The sequence below is a fragment of the Bubalus kerabau genome, chromosome 2 (genome assembly GCF_029407905.1).
Source record: "Bubalus kerabau isolate K-KA32 ecotype Philippines breed swamp buffalo chromosome 2, PCC_UOA_SB_1v2, whole genome shotgun sequence".
In the NCBI taxonomy this organism is placed as follows: Eukaryota; Metazoa; Chordata; class Mammalia; order Artiodactyla; family Bovidae; genus Bubalus; species Bubalus kerabau.
In genome coordinates, this window is record NC_073625.1 from 57852603 (window position 1) to 57859174 (window position 6572).

Consider the following 6572-nt stretch of genomic DNA (forward strand, 5'->3'; position numbering starts at 1 on the left):
AGGGGGAAAATGGTGGGGTGGGATGAATTGGGAGATTGGAATGGACACATATACACTATTGATACTATGTATAAAATAGGGCTACCCTGATGACTTAGTGATAAAGAATTTGACTGCAATGCAAGAGATACAGGAGATGTGTATTTAACCCCTGGGTGGGGAAGATCCCCTGGAGAAGGAAACGACAACCCACCCCAGTATTCTTGCCTGGAAAATTCCTTGGGCAGAGGAGTCTAGCGGGTTACAGTCCATAGGGTTGCAAAAGAGTAGGTAATGACTTAGCAACTAAACAACAGCAACTGGTGAGATCACCTTCTATTTTCAGACCAAGATCAGATCAGATCAGTGGCTCACTCATGTCCGACTCTTTGCGACCCCATGAATCGCAGCACGCCAGGCCTCCCTGTCCATTACCAACTCCCGGAGTTCACTCAGACTCACATCCATCGAGTCAGTGATGCCATCCAGCCATCTCATCCTCTGTCGTCCCCTTCTCCTCCTGCCCCCAATCCCTCCCAGCATCAGGGTCTTTTCCAATGAATCAACTCTTCACATCAGGTGGCCAAAGTACTGGAGTTTCAGCTTTCATTCCTTCCAAAGAAATCCCAGGGCTGATCCCCTTCAGAATGGACTGGTTGGATCTCCTTGCAGTCCAAGGGACTCTCAACAGTCTTCTCCAACACCACAGTTCAAAAGCATCAATCCTTCGGCACTCAGCCTTCTTCACAGTCCAACTCTCACATCCATACATGACCACAGGAAAAACCATAACCTTAACTAGATGAACCTTTGTTGGCAAAGTAATGGCTCTGCTTTTGAATATGCTATCTGGCAAAGTAATGTCTCTGCTTTTGAATATGCTATCTAGGTTGGTCATAACTTTCCTTCCAAGGAGCAAGCGTCTTTTAATTTCATGGCTGCAGTCACCATCTGTAGTGATTTTGGAGCCCAGAAAAATAAAGTCTGACACCGTTTCCACTGTTTCCCCATCTATTTCCCATGAAGTGGTGGGACCGGATGCCATGATCTTCGTTTTCTGAATGTTGAGCTTTAAACCAACTTTTTCACTCTCCACTTTCACTTTCATCAAGAGGCTTTTTAGTTCCTCTTCACTTTCTGCCATAAGGGTGGTGTCATCTGCATATCTGAGGTTATTGATATTTCTCCCGCAATTTTGATTCCAGCTTGTGCTTCTTCCAGCCCAGCGTTTCTCATGATGTACACTGCATATAAGTTAAATAAACAGGGTGACAATATACAGCCTTGATGTACTCCTTTTCCTATTTGGAACCAGTCTGTTGTTCCATGTCCAGTTTTTTTTTTTTTTTTTTTTTTTTTAATTTCTTTTTTTTTTTTTTAATTTTATTTTATTTTTAAACTTTACATAACTGTATTAGATTTGCCAAATATCAAAATGAATCCGCCACAGGTATACATGTGTTCCCCATCCTGAACCCTCCTCCCTCCTCCCTCCCCATTCCATCCCTCTGGGTCGTCCCAGTGCACCAGCCCCAAGCATCCAGTATCGTGCATCGAACCTGGACTGGCATCTCATTTCATACATGATATTTTACATGTTTCAATGCCATTCTCCCAAATCTTCCCACCCTCTCCCTCTCCCACAGACTCCATAAGACTGTTCTATACATCAGTGTCTCTTTTGCTGTCTCGTACACAGGGTTATTGTTACCATCTTTCTAAATTCCATATATATGCGTTAGTATACTGTATTGTTTTAACTGTTGCTTCCTGACCTGCATACAAATTTCTCAAGAGGCATATCAGGTGTTCTGGTATTCCCATCTCTTTCAGAATTTACCACTGTTTATTGTGATCTACACAGTCGAAGGCTTTGGCATAGTCAATAAAGCAGAAATAGATGTTTTTCTGGAACTCTCTTGCTTTTTCTATGATCCAGAGGATGTTGGCAGTTTGATCTCTGGTTCCTCTGCCTTTTCTAAAACCAGCTTGAACATCAAGAAGTTCACAGTTCACATATTGCTGAAGCCTGTCTTGGAGAATTTTGAGCATTACTTTAGTAGCATGTGAGATGAGTGCAATTGTGTGGTAGTTTGAGCATTCTTTGGCATTGCCTTTCTTTGGGACTGGAATGAAAACTGACCTTTTCCAGTCCTGTGGCCACTGCTGAGTTTTCCAAATTTGCTGGCATATTGAGTGCAGCACTTTCACAGCATCATCTTTCAGGATTTGGAATAGCTCAACTGGAATTCCAGCACCTCCACTAGCTTTGTTCGTAGTGATGCTTTCTAAGGCCCACTTGACTTCACATTCCAGGATGTCTGGCTCTAGGTCAGTGATCACACCATCATGATTATCTGGGTCTTGAAGATCTTTTCTGTACAGTTCTTCTGTGTATTCTTGCCACCTCTTCTTAATATCTTCTGCTTCTGTTAGGTCCATACCATTTCTGTCCTTTATCGAGCCCATCTTTGCATGAAATGTTCCTTTGGTATCTCTGATTTTCTTGAAGAGATCCCTAGTCTTTCCCATTCTGTTGTTTTCCTCTATTTCTTTGCATTGATAGCTGAAGAAGGCTTTCTTATCTCTTCTTGGTATTCTTTGGAACTCTGCATTCAGATGTTTATATCTTTCCTTTTCTGCTTTGCTTTTTGCTTGTCTTCTTTTCACAGCTATTTGTAAGGCCTCCCCAGACAGCCATTTTGCTTTTTTGCATTTCTTTTCTATGGGAATGGTCTTGATCCCTGTCTCCTGTACAATGTCACAAACCTCATTCCACAGTTCATCAGGCACTCTATCTATCAGGTCTAGGCCCTTAAATCTATTTCTCACTTCCACTGTATAATCATAAGGTATTTGATTTAGGTCATACCTGAATGGTCTAGTGGTTTTCCCTACTTTCTTCAATTTAAGTTTGAATTTTGCAATAAGGAGTTCATGGTCTGAGCCACAGTCAGCTCCTGGTCTTGTTTTTGCTAACTGTATAGAGCTTCTCCATCTTTGGCTGCAAAGAATATAATCATTCTGATTTTGGTGTTGATCATCTGGTGATGTCCATGTTCAGACCAAAGGTAGGGAAAATTTGTTTCTAGGACTTGGTTGGACTCTAGTCTCCTAGCTGACTGATCTGTCAGGTTGCCAGGCACCTGTTTACCTTAGAGACAGAACACTCTACAAGGTTCTAAGAGGTCAGCTGTGACCCATAGAACCAGGGCCCTCTGGGGCAGAGTTGTGGAGTTCTACACAGCCATGGAGGGCTAGCTACCTGCCAACTGATCCACTTTCCTTATCCTTGGAGCACCTGGAGGGTACTCTGCTGGTGACTGCTGAAGGCTTGAGAAAAATGCCAAATATCCCTTCATTTTCCTGGGATATACTGGTATGCATTGTGATGCTAGTTTTGTTAGTAAAGAGACTTCACATTTTAAGTTGCTAGGCAAGAAGTATTTTGTGCACATTGAAGTCTGTGGAGAATGCAGTGAGAATATCAGACCAATGACAAAAGCCACAGAAGCCCCCAGAAACCCCTAGGATGGACGTGAGTCCTCTCATGGTACAAACCTTGTGCTTGTAGGCACTGAATACAAACCTGAACAGGTCATCTCTTCTGAGCACTGTGGACTTTCTGGAAAAGGCACAGAAGAGCCAGATTTCTCAACTTTCCCAAGTGAATGATGGAAAACCTACCATAAATGCAGGAAAAAATGGAGAACAACTTCAGAAGAATATAATGAATGATGTGAATGAAAATACTTATTTTCTAGAAAGTCCAGAAATGCTCAACCAAGAAATTGTGAAATGGAAGCAGAGAGTTCAAGGAGGAGGAGAAATAAAGGCTGGAGCAGTCAAACACACAAATGGAGCAAATCCTGAATGATAAAATCAACCAGCTAACACCAGTGGCTGAACACCCTCTGAAGACGATCCACTTGCTTGACCTCTTTGGAGACCACGTGGATAATGGGAACTTGAACGACCTGCAAGTGCTCTCAGTATGGAAGCTGTTTGCCAACATGATCCTGGAAGAGGAGAGGAAAGTGGTGTCATCTGAGCCCAGTGGCAGCTGTCACTAGAATAGGAAAAACTGCTCCCAACCTCTGTCCTCCTGCCTTCTGGTTTACTACTGTAGCCAAGGCCAGAAGATTCAGTCCTGGGCACACAGTGGATCAAATAAAAATCTGAAAAATTCTGGTGAATGACCAGACACTTACACTTAAAACTTGTGTATGTGCATGGGCGTATGTGTGTGTGTGCTTTGCCTTCATTCACATCGATTTATTTAGTAAATATCTATGAAGCTTATATCTTCAGCACTATTTTATGGACTTCCCTGGTGGCTCAGATGTTAGAGAATCTGCCTGCTATGCAATAGACCTGGGTTCAATCCCTGGATCAGTAAGATCCCCTGGTAACCCACTTCAGTATTCTTGCCTAGAGAATTCCATGAGCAGAGTAGCCTGGCAGGCTAGAGTCCATGGGGTCACAAAGAGTCAGTTATGACTGAGTGACTAACACTTTCATTTTCACTCTTTTAGCACTCTTTTGGGTGCTTGGGATGTAGCCATGAAAAAAATCACCGGGTTTGAGACCTGTGTATTCCAGAGGCTACATTTTAGTGAGGACCAGGTCAGATAATAAAGAACAAAGAAACAAAGGATGCTGCTATCTGCTTTGCTTGGGCTATGGAAGCGGGGATGGGGGTGTCACAGGGTAACACCAGGAGGTGATGTTTATGCTGACATCTATCAGGTAAGAGGAGTTAGACTGGGAGGTTGGGAGGCAGGATATTTCTGGCACAGAGCTCAGGAACTATAAAGGCCTTAGGACTGGGCTTCTGGGGCAGGGGAAGGCGGCAAAAATGACAGTGAGGAGTGGGTAGGAAACAAAGCCCACTGCAGAGGTTAGGGGCTCTACTGCAGTTAGTGACACTATATGGAAGAGTAGACCTGGAGAGAGAGTGTTGAAGGATATGGACACAATGTGACTTGGTTTCAGAGAGATTTTAATGTGGGGAGGGAGATGCAGGGCAGGACTTAGGGAGCAGCTGCATAGGGATCTATATGCAGCTGCGGGGAATGGCACTGGGGTGTTAGTCACAGAGATGCAGGAGAAAGACAGATGGGGGTGTGTTTGGGAGGTTTGAGTTCAGGAAAAACAGATGAAGAAGGGCTCATAGAACTTTTCTAATAGTGCTCTGTGTCATTGGGCACTAGGTAAATCCTAATAAATTTAAGGGACCCTGATAAAGGTCATCAATTCATGGAAGTATTACAACCAGTGAAAGCATGGTTTTCATAGGAAAAGAGTGTGGAGAAGGTATGTCCATCCATATGGACACCATGGGGTTTCTTCCATTCCTGAAGACCCCCATGATCAAGGGATCCACCTCTCTGGTGCCTACACAACAGAGATTCCAAAAGCAGGTGGTACAGTGGGGTTTGAGTGCAGGCTGATGATTCCAGTGTGATGAATTTCCTATTTGAGTTGAGCTTATATAACCCTACTCACAGGGAGAGCAAGACGAATAACAAATGTATCCATAGAGTACACAGCCAGTGGGAGAGAAAGACCCATGGAATAGAAATACCCATGAATGTGACCTTTGCACTCATTGTTGCCACCATGCCTGACCCTAACTGTCCCTTCAGTAGACTGGGTGTGGAATGAGAGGTCATATGGGGCTCTCTGGAGGAGATAACCCCTCTGCTGAATACTGAGAATAAGCGGGATTTATCTACAGTGCTTTTCACACTTTAATGGGCATATGAAGCCCTTGGAGGTCTTGTTACAAAGCAAATCATGATTCATCAGGTCTATATGGGTCTGACCTCTGTATTGGTCCCAAATGATGCTCATATTGAGATCAGGCATGGAATAGCAAGGATTTTTAGATGATTATGGGGTAGGAGTTTTGGGGAGATAAAGTAGACTGGGACATTTCTGGCCAAGGGCATCCCAAGCAGAGGCATGAATGGCCTGCCAGAACTGATGTACAATTTATACAGGTGAGTTCTTTGCAATATGACTCTCTAAAGCTCCTATCTGCCATGGAGGAATCTTGTCCTGAGGACAACATATTTCAGAGAGGCACAGTGAATCAAAGACTTCAGTCCTCCTTGGGTGAGCCAGTTTTAGACTATTAATCATATCTAGAATCTCCTGTGTCAGTAGATAATCTCATGTCCCCTCACTTGCCCAGACCAGACACTTGAGGACCCCTCCTGACCTTTCCTTTGTGCCTCACACCTGCATACAATCCACCATGTAGTTCATAGATTATTCCTTCAAACTCCCTGTTTGCTCTTAGTCTCAGGTACTGTTCTCCAGTGAAAACCACTATTCTCTGTTCCCTGGTTCATGCTAATGATTGTCCCTCCTACTGGGACCCACTCAATGTGCTTCCTTCTGCCCATCCTCTCCCAGCATCCAGAATGGACTCTTTATCCTATGACCTGAGTGAGATAAGAAGGAAGCTATACCTTGACATGTTGAGGATAAAAGTACAGCTGACCTCTGCCTTCAGTCCCCTGTCTCTTAACTCTGGGTCACAAAGAGCAAGGGTTACCATCATTCCAGTGCACCTTGGACAATTC

At 43.8% G+C, this 6572-nt stretch overlaps 1 long non-coding RNA gene across 1 annotated transcript in view; it reads left to right on the forward strand.

Moving 5' to 3' along the window:
* Nucleotides 1–4186, forward strand: part of LOC129644748 (uncharacterized) — a 45262-nt gene extending 41076 nt beyond the window's left edge. The window contains exon 4 of the long non-coding RNA XR_008710955.1: nt 3744–4186. This is a non-coding gene — a long non-coding RNA (uncharacterized LOC129644748). The remainder of the gene's footprint in view (nt 1–3743) is intronic.
* The last annotated feature ends 2386 nt before the right edge of the window (nt 4187–6572 follow it).